Source organism: Natator depressus, chromosome 2 (assembly GCF_965152275.1).
Source record: "Natator depressus isolate rNatDep1 chromosome 2, rNatDep2.hap1, whole genome shotgun sequence".
Lineage (NCBI taxonomy): Eukaryota > Metazoa > Chordata > Testudines > Cheloniidae > Natator > Natator depressus.
Window position 1 is genome coordinate 22496782 of NC_134235.1, and position 19070 is coordinate 22515851.

The 19070-nt window shown below is 42.4% G+C and overlaps 1 protein-coding gene across 3 annotated transcripts in view; it reads right to left on the reverse strand.

Moving 5' to 3' along the window:
* Positions 1-19070, reverse strand: part of ZHX2 (zinc fingers and homeoboxes 2) — a 116333-nt gene that overhangs the window by 94473 nt on the left and 2790 nt on the right. The window contains exon 1 of one of the 3 annotated variants that reach the window (XM_074943897.1): positions 15403-15421. The exons of the other annotated variants lie outside the window; for them this stretch is intronic. The gene's annotated coding sequence lies outside the window, so the exon portion shown is untranslated. Of the gene's footprint in view, positions 1-15402; positions 15422-19070 lie in introns of those variants that run through there. 3 annotated transcript variants of the gene reach the window in all.

Below are 19070 nucleotides of genomic sequence, written 5' to 3' on the forward strand. Positions count from 1 at the left end.
TGGGTAAGGCACTGAACTGAGACTCAGGAGATGTGTATTCATTTCTTGGCTGTACTACAGACTTTCTGCATGACCTGGGAAAGTCTCTTAGGCCTAGATCCTCAAAGTGATTTAGGTGCCTAACTCCCATTTAAATCAATGAGAGTTAGTTGCTGAAATGCCGTTGAGGATCTGGGCCTTAATCGCTCTGCACCTCAATTTCTTCTTTCCTAAAATAGGGATAACAACACTTCCCTGCCTCACACGAGTGTCCTAAGGGTGGAACAATCAAATGTTGTGAGATGCTTACATACTATGGTGATCTAGATCTGTAGAGTCTGGACTCTGAAAGTGAGGGCTGGAGGTGGGGAGCAGCTGTTCACCGAGGCATGTGCGCTTATTGAGCCAATATATCCAATCAGGAGTCAATGAACCTTCAAACAACATTAATGCCTACAGATGGCAGCCTATGGCAGCATGGGACTATGATGTTGGGAGAGGGGATGGCCAAGATCCATGCCAATCTTTAGTTGTTCTCTGGTTAAAGGACACCCCCTACCTGCCCATTTCACAGGGAAGGGGCAAACTCCAATGATGGTCAAACTAATGACAAATCACATGATTGTCAAACTGGAAGGAACATGAAACAGACTGGCTACTTGGCGCTCTGGGACTGAAGGTCTTTTCAGCCTTCATGGTATCATTGGACTGGAAGGGACCTTGAGAGTCATCTAGTCCAGTCCCCTGCACTCATGGCAGGACTAAGTATTATCTAGACCATCCCTGACAGGTATTGGTCTAACCTGCTCTTAAAAATCTCCAATTATGGAGATTCCATAACCTCCCTGGGCAATTTATTCCAGTACTTAACCACCCTGACAGTCAGGAAGTTTTTCCTAATGTCCAACCTAAACCTCCCTTGCTGTAATTTAAGCCCATTGCTTCTTGTCCTATCCTCAGAGGTTAAGAACAACCATTTTTCTCCCTCCTCCTTGTAACAACCTTTTATGAACTTGACAACTGTTATGTCCCCCCCCCCCCCAGTCTTCTCTTTTCCAGACTAAACAAACCCAAATTTTTAAATATTCCCTCATAGGTCATGTTTTCTAGACCTTTAATCATTTTTGTGGCTCTTCTCTGGACTCTCTCCAAGTTCTCCACATATTTCCTGAAATTGGTACCCAGAACTGGACACAATACTCCAGCTGAGAGCCTTTCACCCTCCTGTTGCATCTCTTTTAGACCCTACTACGATGGACGTAGTGAGAGGAGGCAGGAGAAAGAGGAATGACCTGTCAGCATGGGGCATGAAGCTCTGAATCCCAGCAAGAGAATTCATTCATATACCAAGTGCAGTAGCTAGAGCGCTGTTGGACATGGTACACATGTACTCGTAGTATGAAAGAGAGAGTATTTTAATCAGAAGTCAGTAAATCCATTTACTCATGTATGAATATCAGTGACAGCACAGCAGAAGTTTTGGAAACCTTCACGATCCATCGCTAACTTTGAGCCTCAGCAACTAACCTTCCCGTGATCTGTCACACACCATCCATCCATTTTTTTCCACTGGTCATCCCCTACTAGGAGGGCCTTCCATCATTCTTTCCATAATACTTTCTCAAGGGGATTTCTATCTCTATGCCTAATGCGGCCAAAGTACATAAATTTGCATCGGACATCAGTGTCTGCTTCTATCCAATAATATTTCTAACAGTCTTTTTTTCCAACCAGGAGATACACAAGAGTCTTTGCCAGCACCGCATTTCAAAAGCTTCAATTTTCTTCTTGTCTGCAGCATTAACTTTTCACGATTCACATCCATAAACTGCTATGGAAAAAAAATCAGGCTTTTCACCAGTTGCACCTTCGTACATGTTGAAATGCTCCAGTTTTCCCATACTTTCTTAAGGGAGGCTATAGCTGAGCACATCATCCCTAGTCTTCTATTGGAACAGCCTCTTAGGTTGCATATATATATGACCTCAGAAAATTAAACTTGTGGACTGCCTGTACAGCTTGTCCACAACATTGTGATGTTTGCTTACATCCTGTTTTTGCTAGTTGTGTCAACGTACATGCATTTTATTTTTGTCGCATTCAGGAATAGTCCATATTCCTCATTAACTGTTTTTGCAGACTCCGACATTTGTTGTGTTGCATCAGTGGTTGTAGAAAAGAGCATTGTGTCATCAGCAGGTCTGAAGTTGGTTAAGTGGCGTCCACCAGTGGAAATCCCAGTCCTTCCACTTCCTCAAAACTGTCCCAGGCTTGTCTCATAAGAAATTCTGTGTACATGGTAAAGAGGCTTGGGGACAAAATACACCCTTGTCTTACACCCTGTCTTATGGAAACCCAGTCTCTGTGGCCTACTGAGGTTTGCACTGTGGTCTGTGGTTGGTAGAGACTTGCAATGAGCTGAATGAGATGGTATGTAATCCTGAAGTCTGCCAGTGTCCTTCAAAGACAGTTGTGTCAGACAATATCAATGCTTTTGAGTCATCAATGAAGCACATGATCAATGGACAATTGTACTCTCTGCATTTTTCAATGGATATTTGTGATTTGGTCATATGTGGCTCAGCTCTCTCTGAGACCAGCTTACTGTGGTGGTAGTTCTGCTTCTATCCTTTGCTTCTTGTGATCCTGGATTATGAAGAATGGGAATTTTGCTTGCGTACATGATCTGTGAGATGGCACGATATTTACTACATTGTTATGTGTCTCCCTTCTTTGATAAGGGCAGAAAAATTCCTTTCATTTGGTTCTCCAGTGTAACAATTCTGCAGGTATGTTATCTACCCCTAGTACTGTCCTATAAGAAGTCCCCAGTAGCACTTATATAACTTCTGTCCAGAATGTGTGTAAAGCATTGGCACAGGTGAAAAGAGAACAACCCCCAACAAAACCTGGAATAAACTGAAAACCATTATGCTTGAAGCTGCCAAAGCACACATCCAGGAAAGTCAGAGTTGGTCCGCACAATGGTTAACTGAGACGGTGTTTGAGCTGGTGGAAAAAGGATGCAGAGTGGAAGAGAATGGCTCCGAAGGAGAGAATATAAGGAACTGAGCACACAGACTAGACGAGACAAGAACGAATATATAACAGTATAACGTATGGAACTCGAGAATTATAAAGAGTAATTATACAAAAGGTATGTTCATGTGGGCAGACTGTTTACCAAAAGGTTTTCTCTGTGACCAAACTTAATAAAAGATCATGATGGCAGAGCCTGACTGAGGGTGATGATATTAAATACAGGTGGAGAGATTACTGTGTCAATCTGTATGTCTCACCAGAGCCACTCATAAAAACAGGATGACAGAAAAGAGCGTGGAGCCGGAGCCATCAATCCTGCGAGAGGAAGTGGTGAATGCTATTTAATTGAAAGCCTGAGCAAAATTTAGAAAAACCACATGCAGACCCGGCTGACTTACTGCAACTTAGCCTTGGACAAACTGTTTAACCTTTGTGCCTCAATTTCCCCATCTCCCCACAAAAGAGAGATAATACTACCTTCGACTTAGTAAGGTTGTTGTGAGGCTTAACTGGTTTAACGTCTCTAACTCACATTGATATCAGAGGCAAACACTACAGCAAAGGCAAATCATTTGCAAATTAGCTGTAACTTTACAGGAAGGTGGGGACAAGTGTGTAGGTTGCATTGCTTTGGTTATGAATCTGCTTTGTTACAGAATTTAGCTTGGAGCGTATGACAAATATACAGCTTGGGACCCGTTGACTAGCTGGTGCTTCAAAACTGTCAATTATAGGCAGGCTGTTTGACCCTCCAGCTAGATGTGCAGTGCAACTTCAGAAAGAGAGAAGAAAGAAACTGCCTTGTTCATATTCATAATATTAATAATAATACTAAATGAAACTTGAAGGCATGTTATCTGCTGTTGCTCTTGCCCTTTTGCATAGTGAGCAAGTCATAAATATTTCAGGAAAGAGCCCAGAAAACTTGCAAGATTGGTCCTAGCCCTCTATAGCATTAATGAGCAGGTCATTAATAGTTGATGAGACAGCTGTGGCTGGAGCTAGGGGAGGCAAGAATAGAAATGTCTGCCCATTTAGTACAGTATAAGAATGGCAGGATCCCTTCATCAATTACCCCTATCCGAACATATCAACGCTGTTCCTTACTTATAAAAGCAATATGACAAGTTCAATTTACTCAGCACACATGGTAAGGTCCCAATCCTCATTTGTGCAAAGCTCTCCTAGACCTGAGTGTTCTCGGAGCATTAGCTATTTACTTGTTCTGAGCTGCACCTGATGAGCCAAATTCAGACTGACTGTAGGCAGGTGTCGTTCCACTGACGAGAGTAGTTGCATCAGTTTACACTGGTTTTGAATTGGACGCTCTGTGCAGAAGAGAGCCAACTGAAATACCTTTATCTTCAGATATTTCCACATCTGACCCTTAAAGTCAGGACCTTTCATGGTGAGCGTTCAGCTCCCATCCCCCAACCATTTCCAAACTATCCCAGACAAAAATCCCACTGGGATGTAAGCTGGACGCCAGAAGAGACCACCATGATCACCTAGGCAGACTTACTTGCAAAGTACAAGCTATAGAATTTCACCCGGCACTGAGCACAGTAATTTGTGGTTGCACTAGAGTGTGGGTTCTCAGCCTTGGAGTTGCAACCCTTGGTGAGGTTCCAAACTGGTTTCAGGGGCTTGCAACCATCTTCCGTCTTTAGGGCTAGATGGGAAGGGGGTTCTGAAAGATTTTTCTGTTGCTAAAAGAGAGCCATGGTATGGAAAAAATTGAGAACCACTGAATTAGAGCATCTCTTTTAAAGTCATCCATCGTTGGTTTAAAACCCCAAGAGATGGAGGCTTTACTACATCTGTAATCTGTTGCCATGGTGGTATCCACTTGTTGGTTGCCCTCACTTGTAAAAATTTACCTTTGATTTCTGGTTTGAAATGTTCTGATTTCAGCTTCCAGTCATTAGATCCTGTTATACCTTTGTTCACTAGATTGTTTCAGACCACGGATCGTTCTTGCAACCCTCTCCAAGTTTTTCCAACATCCTTTTTAAAGCACGGACACTAGAACTGAACATAGTATTACAGGACTGGTCTCCCTGTAATACATGTATTACTGTAATACTCTGTATACAGAGGTAATACCCACTGCCCTACTCCTACTTGATATTCCCTTCTTTATACAGTCATGTGCATTTGCAGTGGCCCTGGAAAGTACTAAGCACTCTTAATTTCCATTGAAGTACAAGGGATTTGAGGGTGCTCAGTACCTGGAGGCATTAGACTCGTAGGGAGGATGGGTATGATTCAGCATTTCCTATTTGTGCAAAACTCTCCTTTCTCTGAATGGACGTTTTACTCAACTAAGGAATGAAGAATCAGGCCCTGTACACTAACAGCAGACTGCCAAAAGATGTATTTGCAGGTTTGTTTTAATAACAGAAACATGTCCTGGCCATTAGCTCAAATACAGCCCAGGTTGTCAGAGGACAAAAGTTGTAACTACCTGACGGCCACTCAGAGGCCCATCTGACAAGAATTTGGGGACCTCAACCGATTCCCACTTGACCAGAGAGTGTACATCAGTGGTAGGCAACCTGCGGCCTATCAGGGTAATCTGCTGGCAGGCCATGAGACAGTTTGTTTACATTGACAGTCCACAGGCACGGTCGCCTGCAGCTCCCAGTGGCCATGGTTCACTATTCCTGGCCAATGGGAGCTGCAGGAAGTGGCGGCCACCAGCGGATTGCCCTGATGGGCTAGGTTGCCCACCACTGGTCTTCATTGTTAACATCAATAACTACAACTGGTGTGAAAACAGGCCATCTCAAAAGACAGGCCAAGAACTGAATGGGCAATGAAACTGACCTGCATTCTCGCTCCTAGGAGACGTTCCTTCCAGGTTGTTAGCAGGGCAGCGTGGGGAAGCTTTCATTGTTGCTGGCTGAGCTGTACTTGTTCTGAAGCTACACCAAGCACTTTGGTGGAAGGCTATCAATTCAGAACCTTTCAGGAGCTCTAGGTTAATTAGGAAGAACGTAAAAAAAGAGGGAGTTTTCTTTGCAAAACTATTGACCAGCTTCTGGTCTCTGTTATACCAGTGCAAATCTGGAGTTACTCTGGTACAACTGAGTGCAGCATTTGGCCCAGTGTTTTGCAAACAAAACAAAACTAATTAAGATTTGGACTAAGAAACCCGCATGTGCATGTTGAAAAGGCAGAGCAAGAATGTTCTCTTCTCATCCCTCCCCCACCAAAAATAATTATACCCTAAACAGCATTTTCAGGTAAGATTTTGTGCTCCTCTGTATGAGCACTGCTATAAAATTAGCTACTTTCTAGTTTTAAACAAAAATAGTCATCTTCCTTCCACATTAATGAGGCCCTACCTGTCAAGTTTCAGTACAGAAGAGAGGTGTTTTGGTTTTTTAAATCCTCGATGTATAAAGCCCTTTAAAATAGGAATTTATTATTGTACATTTCTAGTAAAAATTACTTGAGTACAAAAATTATCACTTGGACCAAATAATAACATGCATAATTAGCAACAAAGTCACAAGAGCTTCCCCTTAAAACCTATGGGAAGTAACATTTTTCGTATTTTAAGTGTGGAATCTCCTAAATTGATTATAACCTTTGATTTGAAGACTTTAATACATTAAAACTGTTTAAATCACATTGGGCTGAAACTTTGCCTACAGAAAAAATGGTCAAGCCCAGATGTGTGTGGGTTTTTTACAAATAATAAAAAACAATATTTACATCTTTGAAAATAGATTTTTAGAGTTACTGAACAGCCAGAGAAGTTTAATAACTAAAAATGTCATCTAACACAGTGGCTCTCAGTCTTTCCAGACTATTGTACCCCTTTCAGGAGTCTGATTTGTCTTGCATCCCCCAAGCTTCACCCTTAAAAACTACTTGCTTACAAAAATCAGACATAAAAATACAAAAGTGTCACAGCACACTATTACTGAAAATTTGCTTACTTTATCATTTTTACATTATTTCTATTACAATGGATTTTATATTGTACTTACATTTCAGTGTATTGTACATAGACCAATATAAACAAGTCATTGTCTGTATGAAATTTCAGATTGTACTGACTTTGCTAGTGCTTTTTATGCAGACTGTTGTAAAACAAGGCAAATATCTAGAGGAGTTGATGTACCCCCTGGAAGACCTCTGTGTACCCCCAAGGGTACATGTACCCCTGGTTGAGAACCACTAACCTAACTGACTTCAGATGCTTTTTAACCGGCCTCCTATATTCATATTATAACTGCTTTATTTTACAACAAACATAATGAGATTCACTGATATGAATTTGGGGGTAGGGGGTTCATAAGTGTCCGGAAGGGTGTGTTATTAACCATGCACACTGCTGGTTTTTCAGTTCTTTGTAGGTGTACTGTTTTGCTTACAGATTTTAAAACGCAGCAAACCGCCAATGATGCTCGGGCAAGCCAAAAATGTATCTAGTTGGCACCAAAGAGACTCAACTGGTTAGACCAAAAGGCAAGCGATATTTCAGAATGAGTAGTCTGGACTTTGAAAAAGAGTCATAATGAACCATGTCAATGCACAGTCCCTTTTGCTCTGTTGTGCAGGCCAGCTGTAACATTCGAGCAGAAGAATGGTCTCCCAACTGATCTATGCCAGAAAGCTAGCGTGGGGGAGGTTTTTCAGAAGGAAGCTAGTGCAGTGCCTAGCTGAATGAAACAAGTGGGATGCCAGCATAACATTACAGCATGAGGTAACTGCCTCCATCTAGAGATCCAAAAAGGAGGGGTGAGGGGGGAAGGGAGAGGAGAGGAAAGAAGTGGAATTCATCTCTCCAGTGGTGTTAACAAAAACAGACTGATTTCCAAAACCACCTCATTACTGAGAAAAAGCATGACACAAAGCTGTGAACCAGTCGGACCAAATCTTACCTAGCAAAAGGCACTGCTGATACCCAATCTGTGAGAGTAAAGGATGCATCAGATATAGGTTTTTTGACAAAGTGATACTATAAAACATCCATGATCACTTAGCAATTTATGTTTGCTACTGTGCTGTACACCCGTGGTCCCTAGGAAACTCTTAGAGAATCTTCCTACTCCAAAATCACATTCCTCCTACCACTTGTGCTTACAGGAGAACCTGTTTGCAGTAGAGTGCCTATGCCACAGAGGTTTTGATTCCAGACAGCAGTGGTATGGCCACACACTAGTCACATTATATACCTTTTCAGTCAAGAAGCAAATTTTACATTCCACTTAACAAAACAGGACAGAATCCATCAATTTTTGGAGGGGATCTGTTAGAATTCCAATTGCAGAACTCCAATAGAGAGGAAAGATGCCATTTCAGTGAGCCCTGATATTACTTCCATTTTATTTGGCCTTCTAGGACTCTACTTTGCTCAAACAAGTGGACACAAATAATGGTAAATGTAGAGTGTGTGATTTTTTTTTTTTTTTTTTTTTAATTCCTTGTTGTCAGGAAACTGAAAGTCCAGTTCTTGGATGGGACATTAGTTTTGCAACCTGTCAAATGTGATTTTACAACTACAATGCTCCTAGCTTAGAAATGTATCCTGTCCAAGGGATGAGAGACTATTGAGGTACAGCAGATTAGAGAGTACACATAAATACAGGCTTTAAAAAGGTACATAAAGTAAAGTGAAGACCCAGTTCAAGACAGTGACTGTGATGGACACAATAGAATAGACAGCAATTTTGGCTTTGGGAACCACGCAAAAGGCTTTAACCTGGACACACTGAGCATTGTACACCATCCTTGAAGGAGGACAATTTAGTCAGGACTCCAATAACAGAGCTGCAGATGGAGGAAGTCCTGAACTCCCTAATCCTGAGACAAAGACATACCACTTGCAACCTTGTTTGTGATCTGCGTTTATCTCACATAAACCTGGAGCATCATGGAAAAATAGGCTTAGACTTATACACAACTTTTTCTCCCCAAAGGATCACAAAGCTCTTTCACTCTCTGCCTCACAAAGACCTTTACTCACCACTGAAATGGAAAGTAAAAACTACCCAGTAGCTCACCGTAAAAGTTTAGTGATATTATAAATATCCGCCCGGAACTGCAGTGTGAATTTAGGCAGGCAGAATGCTAGTCACCCAAACTGTAATCGGATTGCATCACAGAGTTGAAGGCCAGAAGGGACCACCTGATCATCCATTCTGACCTCCTATATCTCACAGGCCGCTAGCACCTCCTGCACATTAAGCCCAACCACGGAAAGTAGACCAATGTATGACAGCCCACAAGAGGCTAGACTATGATATGCCACAGACAGAATAGGAGGGACGGAGGTGCACCCGTGCCTGACTACCCTGCAACGGCAGGGAAATGATTAAGTGAGATATACCCAGATAATCTTTGCAAGTGACCTGCACCCACACACACTGCTGAGGAAGGTGACCCCCGCCCCCAAGGTCACAGCTAAGCTAGCCTGGAGGAAAAACTCCTTCCTGACCCCACATATGGCAATGAGTTAGACCCTGAGTATGTGAGCAAGAACCAGCCAGGCAAGCATCAGAGAGGGAGGGCTCAGTGCCACCTCAGAGCCCTGGCCCATTCTGTCCAATGTCCCTTCACCAGCTGTGGTCATGATGCTTCAAAGAAAGGAGAAACAAAAACAAAACAAAACAAACCCAGAATACACTGAGTGCACATGTCTGTGTGCGTGGGTGGGGAAGGGAAGATTTCTTCCTGACCCCTGCAGGTGGCTGGCTGTAACCCTGAAGCATATACTTTTAGTAAGGTTGCCAACCCTCCAGGTTTAATTCCTGGAGACTCCAGGCCAAAGATTAATCTTTAATTAAAGATTATGTCATGTGATGAAATCTCCAGGACTACATCCAATCAAAATTGGCAACCCTAGCTTTTAGGAACAAATGAGAGGAGGAGGAATAACTCAGTGGTTTGAGCATTGGCCTGCTAAACACAGGGTTGGGAGTTCAATCCTTGCGGGGGCCATTTAGGGATTTGGGGATTGGTCCTGCTTTGAGCAGGGGGTTGGACTAGATGACCTCCTGAGGTCCCTTCTAACCTTGATATTCTATGACAAAAACCAAAAATGAGCCTTAGGGCCGCTGAGCCCTGCTCGAGGGCCGCTACCATCACAAGCAACCCCATCATACAATCTGTCACTGTGGCAAACACCCCTAACCCTTGCGGAGAGAGCCAGGTGTTTTCCAACACTGTGGTCAGTAAAGCCAGAATTTTCAAAAGAATTCTGTACCCACAATCAGGGCCAGATTTTCAAAAGAGCTCAGCTCCCATTTAGGCACCAAAACATTGGTCAGATTTTCAGAAATGGGAGCCAAGCTTGGTCCTTCCCTTCCCAGACTAGTAGAGACTCTGTGAAGGCAATGTGCTCACTCTGCAGAGGGAGATCAATGTCACATCACCCAGGAGCAGCCCCCTCTCGCAAACTCATTGTCATGATACAGAGCACTTGAAAGCAGCGGCCGTGGGGGGAAATGGAAAGGATACTAGAAAGGCCTGCCAAGAAACTAAGACCTACAGGCAAGTCTCAACTCTTTGATCCTTCCAATGCCAGAAGAGGAAATTTAGGTGCCTGCCCATAGAGTTTTAGCAATAATGAGACAGTGCACTTGTAAAGATGCAAGAGTGAAGTAGAAAGAGTTCAGATTTCATGAGATTAATTTATACCCACAAGACAGTGCTGTGATCTTCTGGTATTTGAGAAGAGATGGGATGGAGTGAAGATCTTTTGTATGGTTTGGCACAAGATTGCTTGTGACATTCCTTCTCCGCCTACTTGGAGATACCATGAATAGCTCACATTTGGCTGCATCATCTGGATTAAGGGTGCTCTCAATCAAAATGGAGATAAAGAAGGACTATCACCAATGAGTGGGATGACAACTGTCCTGAAGAACAGATTCTACTCTCCAAGTTAGTCGACAGCCACACACCTTCAGTCAGTCCTTCCCAAGAGGCAAATCTCTACAGCATGGCAGGCATGAAAAGCTTCTGGAATAAGATAACTTTTGAGAAAGGCAAAGGTCTCAAATGGGTAACAGAACGCAAGGGGATTTGAGGGTGTTTCAAATACCTGTATGCTCGAAAGCAAAAGAGTTTAGAGAGTAGATGGGTTTTCCTAACCTTCTAAGATCTGGGGTTTGGAATCTGCACTTGTCTTGCGCCAAACAATGCGAGCACAACCGCCTGCCAACCCCATAATGCCCCTTTGCTGGTAACTGCAATTGGGATCATCTGTTTTCAAAGGCAAATGAAAGAAATCCCAGACTCAGCAGCTAAAGGAGGAAGAGCTCCCAATAAATATTGTGTTTGATAATGTAAAGGGCGCTTGCACTTTTTAAGTCTGAATGGATATTTTGTTCCCAACTTGGCATCTTAAGCAAAACAGCTTCCTTTATTTGCTCTCTCTTCACCTCCATCCCAAACAATCCCCTTTAAGAAAAGTTCACAATCTGTTCCTCTGGTAAGCCAGTCTATGCTAGACAGAGTGGGCAGGAAAATATTGTTTTAAGATAAAAATTTCCTCAGGCTTCTCAAGTGGATAGTGCCACTACATGGAGGATTCCCTCAAACCTGTTTATTGGTAAGAAAAGTAAATGCTTTTTTCCCCCCAAGACATTTGATCACCTGTACTCCTAAAAGAAGAAAATAATTGAATCCTCTAAAAACAAGGGAATGGGTGGGTACAATGGGATGTCTCTTCTCTAACAGACTGGCTGTACTGTTTCAGGGTGTGAATACTGTAGAAGTTCAAGATTGCTTTCTCAATGAACTTTACAGAGGACAAACAGTTCACGAATGAGGTTGGGGATAATGAGATCTAGGACAGTGCTGAGTCACAATACAATCCTGTCCTTCCCCCAAATGGCATTAGCCTTCTCTCGCAAACTGAGGAGAATGATCTACATGGGAATTCAGATTATTCCAAAGGGACAGACCTCTCCGCTCCCCACTGTGGCAATCTAGTACCTTCCATCCAAAGATGTCCCAGTGCTTTACAGTGAATGAACCTCACAACACCCCAGTGAGATAAGCATGATCATCCTTATTTTACAAAAAGGGAAGACAAAGAGAAGCCTAAGGCCTCATCTTCAAAGGTGTTCAGTCCTTGCACCTTCCTTACTGTTGCTGAGTGTTTCTGGTGCTCAGCACTTCTGAAATCAGTTCCTAGGATACTTGCCTGGCGCTACACAGCAAGAACGTGCAATCAGGAACCAAACCCAGACTCCACTCCCAATCTGTGCTTTAATCACTAGATCATAGATCATCACTCCCTTCCTATTTTGTTTTAGAACTGAACTAGGAGATAGCAGCATCATAAACGTAGCATACTAGAATGGATACTAATGGAATGGTTAGTGTGGCCTGGGCCCATCAGTAAGAGCATGAACCAAGCAGTACAGCATCAATGACTACATTTGACCCAGGACATGGATGGCTGCTAGTCAGCCTGCTAGTCAGCCTGCTGCAAGCCATCCACAGCACTAAGACTGAAGGTGATGACAACCGGCAAGGAGGTGTAGCCTTTATAGCAGTCTGCTACTATCAAAAGCTTTCAATGGAAGGGAGCCAACTATTAAAACAACATCCTTTCTTCTGAATTACAGGAAACAAATTAGATTTGACCTAGTATCACTCTGCTCCAAAAGAGTGAATTGCAATTTTTTTTTTTTGAGAAACGCAGCGGGTTTACTTAGCTTTAACCAGAGGTGAAAGTAAGCCGGTACGGAAAGCAAGAGCTCGTACACAGCTGACCGTAGCAGCAGTGGGCAGCTTCCCCAGGCTGGCGATTTAAAGGGCTCAAGGCTCCTGGCAGCTGCCAGAGCCCTGCTGCTGGAGCCCTGGGGTAGCAGTGGCAGCCAGGAGCACCCGGGGCTCCAGCAGCGATTTAAAAGGCCTGGGACTCCATTGTGGTAGTGGTGGCTGGTGCCCTGGGCCCTTTAAATTGCCACCAGAGCCCCACTGCCAGAGCCCTGGGTTAGCAGTGGCGGCCCAGGGCTCCGGCGGTGATTCAAAGGGTCCGGGGATTTAAAGGGCCCGCCTCTTCCAGTTGAGGCCCGGCTCCTTCCGGTTGAGGCCCCGCCCCCTGCTCAGGACTCCGGCATACCGATAAGTCCTTTAGGTTTCTTTCACCCCTAGGTTTAAGCAGCAAGATCATGATCCCTTCTCTCTCTGATAACTTGATATTTCGTAAGTTTCAGGGAAGCCACATCAAAACGTGAAAGAACATTAGCAATACAATTTGCACCATCGGTGCATTCTCAGCATATCCGTGGAGACGAGATGAGAAAAATTCCTTGCAGTAACTTACAGCTAGTGCTAAACAGTAGGCAGGAGGAATTCAACAACACAGTTCTGCTTTGGTGGTGAAAAAAATCATGTCAAACAACATTGCAGGTGAAACTATTCAGACTTCGTTTAGTGAGAGATAATCGCCAGCCTTCAGTGAGCCAGGGCCTGTACCTGAGAGATGCTCAATGGAAACTGAAGGTGTTCAAAACCTTGTGGGATTAGTCCTTACAGCTTCTAACCATGGAGTCTTTGAAATACAGAACACAGACTATCTCAAACTTGAGATGAAACTTTCTACTCTTTGGCTTTTATCTTATATATATAAAAAAGGAGCAAGAATCTCCAGCTTCTAACATCTTACTAAAGTGTAATATTATGTAACTGAAACTGACAAGCATGAAATATAAGTTTAGGGATAAGGAGGGGGAAAAAAATCCCAGAAAGCTCAGAGAGCAGGGAAAAAGAACACCTATGTCAAAAGGTCCACGGGCTTTTTTCTTCAGCATTATATCAAACCCCTTCCATGCTGTCTGCAGAGTTAACTGCTAGCTCTTTTCTTTTGTAGGGTTTTGGTTTTTTTCTTTTTTTTTTTTTAAAAAAAGAAACAATTAAATACAAAGATTCTGTTTAAAAAGGCAGGAATCACATTTTTCACATGACAACTTCTGTCATAAGAGATGTACCAGAAACTATTTCTTTCATCTTCCCTACACTAGTCTAGACAGTAGTTAACTAAATACTAAAAAGCAGTGTAAAGTAACCTTAAGCTTCCTTATTTCTGATCATTCACTTAGGCAGGTCAGAAAAGCTCTCAGAATCTGTTTTACTGTTCAAAGCCCAAATGAGTAAAAACAGTTTCATCATTTACTGACCAATAGTATGGTAAAAACAGACAACTAAGAGAGGATCTGAAATCTGCAGTTAACTGGAGGGTGCAAATAATAAACAGAGAAATTATTTAGGATGGTAAAGGGGGTAAAACTAGGACTAATAGGCACAAATTAAGACAGGAAAACGGAGTCCAAATATCAGGAAAAATTTCCTGGCAGCAAGAAAGATATATTAGGGTGCAGAACAGCCACTCAAGCAGATCCCTAAGATATTTAAAACTAGCCTGGACAAACCACTGGGAAATTCTTAGATTCATATAATTTAAGTTGAGATGGGACCAGTAGATCATCTAATCCAGGGGTTCTCAAACTTCATAGCACCGTGACCCCCTTCTGACAACAAAAATTACTACACAACCCCCAAAAGGGGGGACTGAAGCCTGAGCAAAGCCCAAGCCCAGGCCGGGGGCCTGTAACCTAGCCCAGCCCCAGCAACTCTAAGCCAGCCCTGGCGACCCCATTAAAATTGGATCGCGACGCACTTTGGGGTCCCAACCCACAGTTTGAGAATTGCTGAATCTGATCTCCTGTATATCAGAAGCCATTAAATTTCACACAGTTACTCTATACTGAGCACAACAACTTGTTTGGCTAAACCATAACTTCCAGAAAGGCACCCAGTCTTGATCTGAAGAGACCAAGAAATGGAGAAATATACTGTAGCAAACAGCTCTGCTCTGGCATGTCTTAGGCCAGGTCTTCACTACAAATTTTTGCTGGCATAGACATGTTGGTCAGGGGTATGATGAGGTGTGATTTGTGACCGACGTAGCTGTGCCAGCAAAAGCCCCTAATGCAAATGCAGTTACACCAGCAAAACTGCTCTTTTGCAGACGTAGCTTATTTCACTGACAGGGTTGGAATACGCTATGCCAGCGAAAGTGCAGTTTTGCTGGTGTCAGCTGTGCGCACACTAGAAGTGCTTTGCCAGTGTAGCGCACCAGTATGTCTATATTGGCAAAGCGCTCCTGCTGTAGACCTGGCCTTCGGATGTCTTTTCTTCCATATCTACGAACAACAGGATCCTATATCAAACTGTACTCAATCTCTCCTTTGAATACCCACTCCCGAGGGAGCACAGTTGCATTCTCACAACGGTGGGATCATGAGCAGTTTGGCAGAGCACCGTTTCATTTCAACTGTTCTCTTGCCCAAACCACTCCTATCACATGCACACCAGCAACCTTGCTATTTTGCTTATAAACATTACCTTCCCAGCGGCCATGCAACACACAGGGCTCTCCAGTGTTCTGACGCTCTCTTTTTAATAAGAGTCGCAGCTCGTGCAGCTTTCACACCATCAGGGAAGCCTGACTGGGTGGCATGGTTGTTCCGTTTTCCTCTAGTGGAACATTCCACTATGGAGAGAGGGGAGCAAGAGAGCCCAAAATACATGTGGAATATTAACCAAGGTCTTTATAAACAAAAGTCTGGAAAATAAACACACATTCATCCAAATTATGGGGCTAGAATTCAATCAAGGAATTCTCATGGGGTATGTAGTCATCAGAACTCTGGTTGCATAGCCTTGTACTTTTAACAGAGTGAAACACATTTGTGTTAAGGAGGTTCCTGGAATTCTCTATTTATCATCCATGCTCTTACCCCAGGATGTATGTGAGGCATAGATCTTTCAGCAGGCCCTCAACAGAATTTCACCCAGTGCGCTGTTTTTAACGGTACACAATACATAGATCTGCTTCCTCACAATTTGCTTCCAGTCCCCTCCTCAACATTCCTTGCCCAGTCGAGCTCCCTGCTGGCTCCTGCTCCTGTGTTCCCACTGCCAAATATGAAAATCCCCACTGGCTCCTGGATGGCTGAATGGCAGCAGTAGCATAGGTCTGTCCTGGCTCAACACCTTAATTTCGTAACACAGAGATGTGGCCTCACATGAGTGAATTTCAAGATCCTTTCAGCATTAGTTGCAGTGTGTTTAACATTGTAATGCATGTATTCATCTATTAGAATGCATGTCTTCAAAGGTACTTCTTATGTAGGGTTGGAAGGATTAAAATTTTTATCGGTAAGTATTTTTATGGTAAATGTCGATTTGATTTGACTGTACACACATTGATGAAAAAATATTTCCATCGATAATAGAAATTTATAGATGGGTGAATTAAGAAAGCTGCTGCCTGAGAACTTACAAAAGTATTTATCCGTAATTCAAGCTCTAGTATGTTTTGGCGTGAAGTTGATACTTCGTGTTTTATTGGTTATACAGCTTTAACTTTTTGAATTGTAACAGCTACTTCATTAAATAAATTGTCTGACATGCCCCAAATTTCCTGCAACTGAAAATTCAGATCAACCAAAAAATACTTAAAACTCATAATTTTGTACAACTGTAAAAATTTAAATACCGTATATACTTGTTCATAAGCTGAATATTTTTGGTAAAAATGTGACGCATCAAAGAGCGGGGGTTGGCTTACAAAGGGGTCTACTCCAAAATCTGATGATTTTAAAAACTCTATGAAATCATTGAATTAAATATCTAATACACTGTCGTTTTGTTTACTTAGAGCATCTGCAGGCATGGAGCCCCTCAGTTCCCTGTGGCCGCGGTTCGCCGTTCCCAGCCAATGGGAGCTGCGGGAAGTGGCTTTGCACAAGAACTGAAACAACTTTACTTACTTTAGTGAGTGGCACCATGGCCCCGTGTGCCAGGCTGCAAAGCCACCGACTCAAGTAAATGAAGTGCTTTCAGTCTGTGTGCAAACCTGCATTGGTAATAAAGCAAAACAAAATTGTTCCCCCCTTGCCTCCACAAATTTGGGCTGTAGTCTTGTGCCTACTTTACCTATACTGTACATTAATCCAGCCCTGGCCTCTCCAACACTGAATGTATGAAATCACACTACACAGTGTCTTTCTCTGCAATACTACAGCACTCATGGCTTGTCTACACTTGAAATCCTACAGTGGCACACACAGCTGCCGCAGCACTTCAGCGTTCCCCATCAGTATAAGTAATCTATCTCACCAAAAAGCAGTAGCTAGGTTGACAGAAGAATTTTTCCATCGATCTAGCGCTGTCTATCCCAGGGGTTAGAGTGGCTTAACTTCATTGCTCGGGGGTGTTGATTTTTCACACCCCTGAGTGACGTAGCTGGACTGACCTAACTTTTTAGTACTTTAGGCAAGCTTTACTTTAGGCCAGTAACTTTAGGCCGGGCCAGGAATCAAGTGTTGCCAACTCTCAGGATTTTATCACTAGTCTCAGTATTTGGCATGAGACGTAAATCTCAGCTTTCACATAAAGAAAGTTTCTAATCCTTGTGGCTGTAGAGAATAGCTTAAAAACATGAACCGTAGAGGCTCAAAAATGACAAGGTATGTATAAAGAACTCAAAATATATTGTTCTTAAAAATCTCGTGATTTTTAAGTCAATGTCATGATGTTTTGGGGCCAGATTCATGATTTTTGAATGACTGAGGTTAGTAGTGCTGGTACTGCTTTCTTTTGAATGGTGCAAATACCCTCTTCATTTCAGCCAGGCTTTGCTACATATTAAGGCCGGTGGAAATAGAATGCGGTGTCCATAAAAGCTGTTGCACATGAAGAATGTTTTCAGTGCAGATCTGGGAGTCAAGAGGGTCTTTACAGCTTAAAGTGTATTTTTGCACCAAAACTAATATGTGCTGGGTAACAAGCAGATGTGTAATAAATTTCAGAATGATATATTTTTATATGGTTTATAAAATAAAACAAAATAAACATGAATTACAGCTGACGTGACACCCATAAACATATCTGCACACCACGCAGTGAGTTACTTTGGTGGGTTTAAATTCAAATCTTATGTGTTATTCTTGTGTTTCGTTTTATTACTTATTTTAAAGTGTACATATGCTACCACCAGACAGGTTCACAAATTAGGGCAAAACACGATTAGTCAAGTGATACTAAAGCATGGAAGAAATTCCTTTTTAAAAGCCAAAAATCTAGATCACACTGTTTTCATTGAAAAGTTAAACTTAATTTTCCTATTATCTACAAGACATCCCCTCAATTGTGAAGGGATCTGGTTTTACAGGGATACTGCCGTAAATTATACACAACATATTATTTTATTTATTGTCAGTAGCCCTTTTTATTCCTCAAACTCAGTGGACATGATGAACAGTAATTTGGGCCAAGATAAAAACAAAAACAAACTACACCACAAACAGACCCAAAACATTAACTGTGCTGCAGCTAAGATACTCTGCGAGACCATCCAAGAACGGAGGGAGTAAAAAGTGAAGTCATGATACATGCAAATACTGTGATGTCATTTCTGGCCTTAAAATCAACATTCTGTACAGGGACAAGCAGATCCAGGCCTGGTCAACAGCAATCAGATACTTTGGGGATTCAGAAAAAAAAAAGAAAAGAAAAGAAAAAGAAAAAAGGATACCTTTTTTACACTCAAGTGCTGTCTTCTCTTATAAAGTTTCACCAGCAAAAAGAACAGATGTGATGGTACTAACATCTAGTACTAGGGCCAGCATATTAATTTTATACATGCTGATTAGAGATCATATATTTATCATAACTTGGAGAAGAGGACTTTTGGAACTTGGGAGGCATTATTTATCCAAGAATGAGCTACTTTCAAACACTTTCAACTGGCAACCTATCTGGAGAAAACCTGAGAGAGTTTCTGCTCTTTATGTGGAGGAGCAGGTGGGAATTTAGCTTTAATTTTAGGCATGAGTTGTCATATTGACATCAATTGGACTATTAAACATGCTCAAATTAAGCATGTGCTTAAGTGCTTTCCTAGATTGGGACCATAAGGGGCACAGAGAGAGGAGATGACAAGTGAAATCTTCCACCCATATATGATAGAGGTTTTGGAAAGAATGAATAGGTTAAAGGTGTAGAAT